The sequence below is a fragment of the Coptis chinensis genome, chromosome 3 (assembly GCF_015680905.1).
Source record: "Coptis chinensis isolate HL-2020 chromosome 3, ASM1568090v1, whole genome shotgun sequence".
Taxonomy (NCBI): Eukaryota; Viridiplantae; Streptophyta; class Magnoliopsida; order Ranunculales; family Ranunculaceae; genus Coptis; species Coptis chinensis.
The window spans coordinates 21,086,931-21,094,254 of NC_141458.1; the positions used below are offsets into that span (position 1 = coordinate 21,086,931).

Here is a 7,324-nt window from a genome sequence, read left to right on the forward strand (position 1 = left end):
TAAACGAAAAATAAAACCTTCCTGTACACATGCAGGGTAAGAAGATAGCAATAATCATTACACACACTGCCAAAGATATGTGCAAACCCAAGTCAAATGACTTGGCTTGAAGTGGACAATATCCATTTTATACATGCAATAGTGATGTGGTTAAATCTATATACTATGTCTGGATTGTACATTGGACCCTAGAAAAGATTTCTAAACATAATATTCCATTCACTTCTCAATCACCATTACTGAATATAAACGTAATCCGCGAAAACTTATGAGACACTTTCATGGATATATCAAGTGGTCATTTCTTCCATCACTTGAACAAACACATATGAACAAACTGCATAAACTTTGTTTAAATGTTGACGGCCAGAATATCATTTGTTGGGCATCGAACAAAAAGGAAAATTGAGAACTGCAATGACATAATTTGAGGCTATCATATTAACACCATGAGAATCATCAACCTTAACTAAAAAAAATACATTGGAATGATAATTTTGGGAAGAAGAAAAATCATCCTTAGAATTGCATTATACGCTACTGGGACCATAACAGAATAAACCAAAAAAGAATGCAATCAATACAGGAAATGAAAACACTCAACTGAGATAAGAAGTTGATAAGTTTTAAGTTTGTTCATTGTCAAACGGTCAAGCCCACAGAAGAATGGTAGGAAAGAACTAAAAGAGGGAGAGTGAAAGTGGATTAAATTTTTAAGCTAATTGAAATGAAACAACAATTGGATGTTTGGAATTTTGTTAGACTTACATAACACCATTGGTGAATATGTTAGACTGAAAAAATAAATTAAATGCTAATATCTGAAAGTATGAACACTAAGCTGACCTCTTCCATGGCGAAGCAATGCATCCATAGTCCACAAATCCTGAAGTGTCAAACCTGATGATCGCCAAACTCAGGACAACACATTTAGTAATTGATAAGACCTGCAAATGTACAATGACTGCTATCACTGTATAAACAAAGAAATTTAAGTAGAACGATAGAATACTATCAACCCAATAAAAAGTAAATGTACTGAAAATAAGTCATCCTAAAATTCATTAGTGCGAACAATTTGAGAATGACGGGTTATCTGTAATTTGGTAAAATTTTCAATCACTTAGATAAAACACTGAAATTAGAAAGAGGAAAATTGAAGACACCTCTTTCGTGGTGAACCAATGGTCATTGACGGTTGGAAGCCTTAATCTGGATAGCCAAAGCAATCAAAAACTTTTCGTCAAGTTTTATTGGGAAGAAAGTGAAGGAAATTGAGGTTTCAATTAAATGTCCATATCATTGTACACCAAAACATTTTGTCAAACATGAAATGTTCAAAAACTAACGTAAAAGAGTAAGGTAGTAGAATGTGATTTATAGTTAGACATTACCAAAGAAGAATTAACTAACAGGATTTAAAAAAAAAAAAAAAAAAAAAAAAAAGGAAAAGTGTTGTTTACCCAAATCAAAGTGAGTCTACCGAATCAGGCGATCACGTTACATTCAGACGTTTTATAAATCACAGATAACTGTTATAACAGAATCAGATTACGACAGAGATCATGGAGAGAGTATCTGAGAGGGGATTTGGGAATAGGGAAGTTACAGAGTCGGAACGGTTTCTTTTTTCTTATATTTTCTTTTGGGAAAGAGGCGAAACGGTGTGTCTTCTAAATGACGAATATACCCTTCAACTTAAAACTGGATGAGAATTTCGTGGGTGAAACTTTCGGGTACCCTTTTGATTTAAAAGATTGGGTTAAAATCTAGAATACAGGGACAAATAAATGGCAGCAAGTTTTCCCATTATATATAAGATAACAAGCTACACCAATTAAAAACATAAGAAATTAAAACAATTAAATAAATATGAAGTGTCATAGAAAGGCTTCATACAACTTGTTCCATGCCTTTCTCCTCTTGAGTCCTCAATAGCACAGCCTAATGACTTGCACAATTGGCACCTTATATGGTAAAAGAATTTTTACTTACAAAGATTAGGAATGTTCTTTGTTAGTTACAAAGATTAGCAATTTTTACCTAATTCAAATTGCTAGTGTTTATCTTTGTTCCTAATGATGAACAACCAATAGTGGAAACCAACTTCAAAACTAAGGAGAGACAACTTCAGTGCATAACATGTAGAAAGATAAAAGGGTAGTGACTACTTTCTGTCAGGCCATGATATCTAGTAAAGAATATGCAAACGAAAATATATCCAACTCAAATGAGTGTAAATTAAATGCTGACTCCTGAAATGAGTAGGGAGGGGAAACAAATCTGTCGTACATTCCATATTCCACAATATAATTTGCCAAACAAAAAGGGAAAAGAAAAAAAATATAGTGTAAAAAATAACCAACATGGTATGTGTGATTGTGGTTGTCTTAGAATTATCGTATTCAGCTACGAAAAACTAATAAGCCTTGCAAATTGCAGACCTAATAAGCACACCCTCTTAAGTTCGAACATTTTTTAGAGTACATCCTCTTAAGTTCTTTTATGATACTTTCTAGAAATAGCACATTGCAATGCTAATAAGATAACCATCACATTATGGACAACATACCTTTAGACGAGCACTAAGCATCCGAGGAAGCAAACATAAAACGGCCGTGAAAATAAGTAATGAAAAAAAAAACACCGCGACCAGTAGCAGCAATGACTCAAGATGAATTAAATTGACTAGAATGGTCTACTTACAACAATGGGACCAGTAGAGGGACTCAAAAGCACCGGTCACACTTGCACTAACTCCTACTCCACTCCAGATGCTGCCAAGTAGTCTCCATTGTCCCTCCGCCTTTATCCGGGCTTGCTTCAAACCATTCAGTAATATTAAATGATCAACACTAGCTTAAGCAAATAAACAATTCCTATGAAGGAAGTGCATTAGTCATTTAGCCACTAGTAGACAACCAAGTGATATCTATTTATTTGACTTTACATGTAGACTGTATAATGATAAGTAGAGACTGTACAAAACAAACCTGAATTGTGGCTCCATTTCCTTGTTGTGTGAGTTGTGATTTGAGGACCTGAAGCATGTTTTAGAACAAACATTGTCAAGCAGTAGTCTTAAAGTCCAAATAAATGGAATAAAACTTAGAAAAATACTTGAACCAGTCCAAAAACCCAACTGCTTCTTCACTCCATTAATAAGAAATCAACAAGGAGAAATAAAACAATGTTTTAGAAAGAAAAATAATGAAAGGAAAAACATATGGGCGTTTTCATCTCCAATCTCACCGTTCTTTGAAGAGAAGATGTCTTCAAATCAAACAAAAATCGACTCTGAAATCGAATGGAAACCTATAAAGAGGTAATTATTCGGATTGAAATCACTTTTATACATAGCTTTGTGTGTGTGTGGTTGGGGGCGGGGTGGGGGGGAATAGCCCTATTTCCGGTGGTGGAGGATTAACCCAAAACAGTACCAAAACCAACATTAAATGTTTAAACTTTAACACACACACACACACACACACACACAGAGATTACCATAGGTTTGTGGTGGTGGAGGAAGGAGGGTTAAGGGATGTGATACTTTGAGTGAAGAAGAAAGAAAATGGGGGCGAACGGAGAGAGAAATGTTTTCTAATTTTGTCATTTTTTTTTATTTTTTAGCCACCCAATAAATTTGGTAGAGAAATCAAATATCCCACACCTCAAAATTGTATATGCGACACTTGTTGCTATGGAAAACGTGTTGCTACTAAATAATTCTATGTGTAACCACTACAACCGTGTTGCAAAAGGTTAATTTAATTAAAAAAAATATATTTATTCTTATTTTAAAGCAAATAATTAGACCATTTGCCACGCTGCAAGCGCTGCTATAGTAAATCTAGTTAACGCCAAACCTCATAGAACGACAAACATTTAGTGACACTGGGAGCTATGGCAATTGATGTCTTTTACTAACAATTTTGTGGTGTTGCAAAAGGGGGCGTTGCAAAAGACCCCTTTTGTTGTAGTGGTGCTAGGATCTGGATCCAACCCAGATCTTCCCAGCAACCCCTATGTTTGATGTTTTGAGAGCTCGAGGAACTGACATATAGTTCAGGCTTTCAAGGACACTATCTCTTGTTCTAAATCAAACTGGCGTACAATTTACTGAACAGTTAGTGTGGTCCGATTCCCTAAAGGCTTAACCCATCGAGGATAATCGCAGTTTGAAAGAACTTGTGTACAGTTCCAATTGCGTGGGAATGAGAAAGGATCTGGCATACAGTTCAACTTTCCCATACTCAGTATCACTGGTTCTAAAGCAAATTGGCATACAATATTCTTGAACAGATAGTGAGAAGATAATTTCCTACAGGCTTAGTCTATTGTGGATCATAAATAAAAAACTAATGCAAGGAAGAAATTCGATGGCACTGTGGAGAACTTTATTAATGACTTGGAGAGGAGTAAACAATACATAAAGAAGCATATAATAACAATTTACTGATAGTACTTGTGAAGGTTTTGGGCGTTCCATGGTTTGACAAGAACGTCCCCTTCAATAGTGCATAGGTAGTAAAAACCAGTTCGACCAAACTTGTCGATGATGTATGGTCCTTCCTAGTTGGGCCCAAGTTTGCCGTTGAGCTCTGGAATCTCGCGCAGAACCAGATCCCCAGATTTGAAAGATCGAATCCAGACTCTCTTGTCGTATGATCTTTTCAGAATCTGCTAATTGACAGATAAGCATAGTATGGCACCTTCTCTCTTTTCATCTAAGAGATCCATTTCTCTTCATACCAATTCCTCATTGTCTAGGGTGTGCACAACGTCAGATTTCTGAGTGGGAGCTGCCACTTCAGGAGGTATGACAACTTCAGTTCCGTAGGTCAGTGAAAATAGGGACTCACCAGTTGATCGTTTGGGTGTAGTCCGGTATGCCCATAGGACCTTAGGTAGTTCCTCGACCCATAAACCTTTGGCATCATCTAGTTTATGCTTCATGTTATCCAAAATAACCCTATTAGAGGCTTCAGCCTAGCCATTGCCTTGCGGATACCTTGGAGTTGAAAACAGATGGGTAATGTGAAACTCCTCACAAAGTTTGGCTACCAATCCCCCAGTGAACTGTTGCCCATTATCTGAGATGATAACTTTGGGTATGCCAAACCTACAGACAATGTTGTTCCAAATGAACTTTCTGACATCCTGTTCTCGAATGAAGATTAGGGGAACTGCTTCTATCCACATGGTGAAGTAATCCATTGCGACCAGTAAGAATCTGACATTGCCGGGAGCTAGTGGTAGAGGTCCTACAATGTCAGTTCCCCACTGTGCAAATGGCAATGGGTTGGCCAATGGGTGCAGTTCCGTTGCAGGAGCATATCATTGACACTTTTCACATTTGTGGGAGAAAACATGTGCATCCTTTTGCATATAAGGCCAAAAGTATCTTTGCCTTAGGATCTTGAGAGCTAGTGTTCTGCCCCCAGCGTGGTTGCCTCAAATTCTTTCATGAACCTCTCACATAACATGTTCAGCGAGGTATGGGGAGAGACATCTAAGATGAGGTTCCAAAAAGGACTTCTTGTACAGATCATCTTTAATAAGGGTGAATCTTTGTATCTTTGCAAGAAGACGCCTTGCTACATTCTTATCCTTAGGGAGTGTCCCATCTTTAAGGTAGGACTTGTATGGATCCATCAAATTTGGAGCAGTGGCTAGAATAACTATTGTAACTGTGAGTGCTTGGATGCTGGATTTCTCTTGGAACTTATAGGGTTGGAACGAGACTCGCTGTTGCCTAACATCGAGGCAACATATGCTAAAGCATCTACGTGCTGATTTTCGGATCGAGGCAGCGGATAAAACTGAATGTTCTCAAACTTGCCCTGAAGACCCCTCACCAGTTCCAGGTATTTGGCCATTCGTTCATCCCGGGACTCATATCCTCCATCAACTTGGAACACAACCATTTATGAGTCACTAAAAATTGTGAGGTGTGTTAGGCCCAAGTCGAGAGCCATTGTGAGGCTAGCAAGTGTCGCCTCATACTCTGCTAATTGTTAGAGGCATTCCAACCTAAGTGGATGGATTTCTCCAGTCGCATGTTGTCAGGAGTAAATAACACTGCTCCCACTCCCTCACCTTTGTCATTTGAAGATCCATCTACAAACAGTCGCCATCCGGAGCTCGACTCCCATGGGTCTGGATGGGTATTTGGAGATTCAGGAAGGATGCCATCATCTAGACTGGAGGTTGTTAAGTCCTACCCAGTGTAGGTCATTGGGAAATCTCCTAAGAATTCTGCCAGTGCCTGACCCTTTTATGAGATTCGGAGGACATAGATAATATCATACTCTGACAGTTGCATAGACCATTTAGCTAACCTTCCTGACATGTTCGACCTTTCTAGAACTGATCGTAACTGGTATTCTGTGATTACCCTGATAGTGTGGGACTGGAAGTACGGTCGTAACTTCTCTGCTGCTAAAACAAGAGCTAACGCGACTCTTTAGAATTTAGGATATTTTGTTTCTACTGGTAGGAGTGTTCGGCTCAAGAAATAGACAAGTTTTTTAACCTTCTTTTCATCCACACGTATCAATACAGAACTAATACCATAGTCAGATGAATAGAGATAAAGACCCAAAACTTCTCCCTCAGCTGGTTTAGAAAGGATTGGTGGTGCCCCCAGGTACGTTTTGAGCTAATTGAATGCTTTTTGGCATTTTTCTGTCTATGAAAATGAGGTATTCTTTCGTAGTAATTGAAACAGAGGTTTGCACTTATCTGAACTCTTGGAGATAAACCTGTTCAGAGCTGCTAGCCTGCCTGTAACTTTTTGAACTTCTTTCATATTTTTAGGTGAAGGCATTTCTGTTAGCGCCAAGATCTGATCTGGGTTTGCCTCGATTCCTCGCTTAGTAACTAGATACCATAAAAACTTTCGTGATGATACAGCGAAAGCACATTTCATAGGGTTAAGTTTCATGTGATACTCTAGGAGAACGTCAAATGCACGTTTCAAGTGGGAGAGTTGATCTCCCAATTTTAGACTCTTGATCAGGAGATCGTCTACATATACCTCCATATTGTCGCTTATCAATCTTTCAAACATTTTGTTCACCAAGCGCTAGTACGTGGCCCCCACATTTTTCAATCCGAATGGCATGACCTGATAACAGTACATGCCATCCTCGGTTGTGAAACTTGCATGCTTGTCATTTTTCTCATGCAATGGGATCTAGTTGTAGCCAGATGACCCATCTGTGAAAGATAACAGTTCATGTCCAACCGTCGTATCTACCAATTTGTCAATCCGCAGTAGAGGATAACTGTCTTTTGGACATGCGCGGTTTAGAAACGTGAA

General features: G+C 38.3%; 1 long non-coding RNA gene across 2 annotated transcripts; it reads right to left on the minus strand.

Moving 5' to 3' along the window:
- Window positions 1-844: 844 nt before the first annotated feature.
- LOC147508572 (uncharacterized) lies at window positions 845-3,638 on the minus strand. 2 transcript variants are annotated; one of them, XR_015216384.1, is made up of 4 exons: window positions 3,505-3,638; window positions 2,994-3,041; window positions 2,707-2,821; window positions 845-947 (listed from the first exon to the last, which is right to left on the minus strand). It is a non-coding gene; the product is annotated as an uncharacterized LOC147508572 (long non-coding RNA). The 2 variants fall into 2 exon arrangements; XR_015216385.1 differs by lacking the exon at window positions 3,505-3,638 and adding an exon at window positions 3,253-3,396 and having other exon boundaries at window positions 2,707-3,041.
- Between the last annotated feature and the right edge of the window lie 3,686 nt (window positions 3,639-7,324).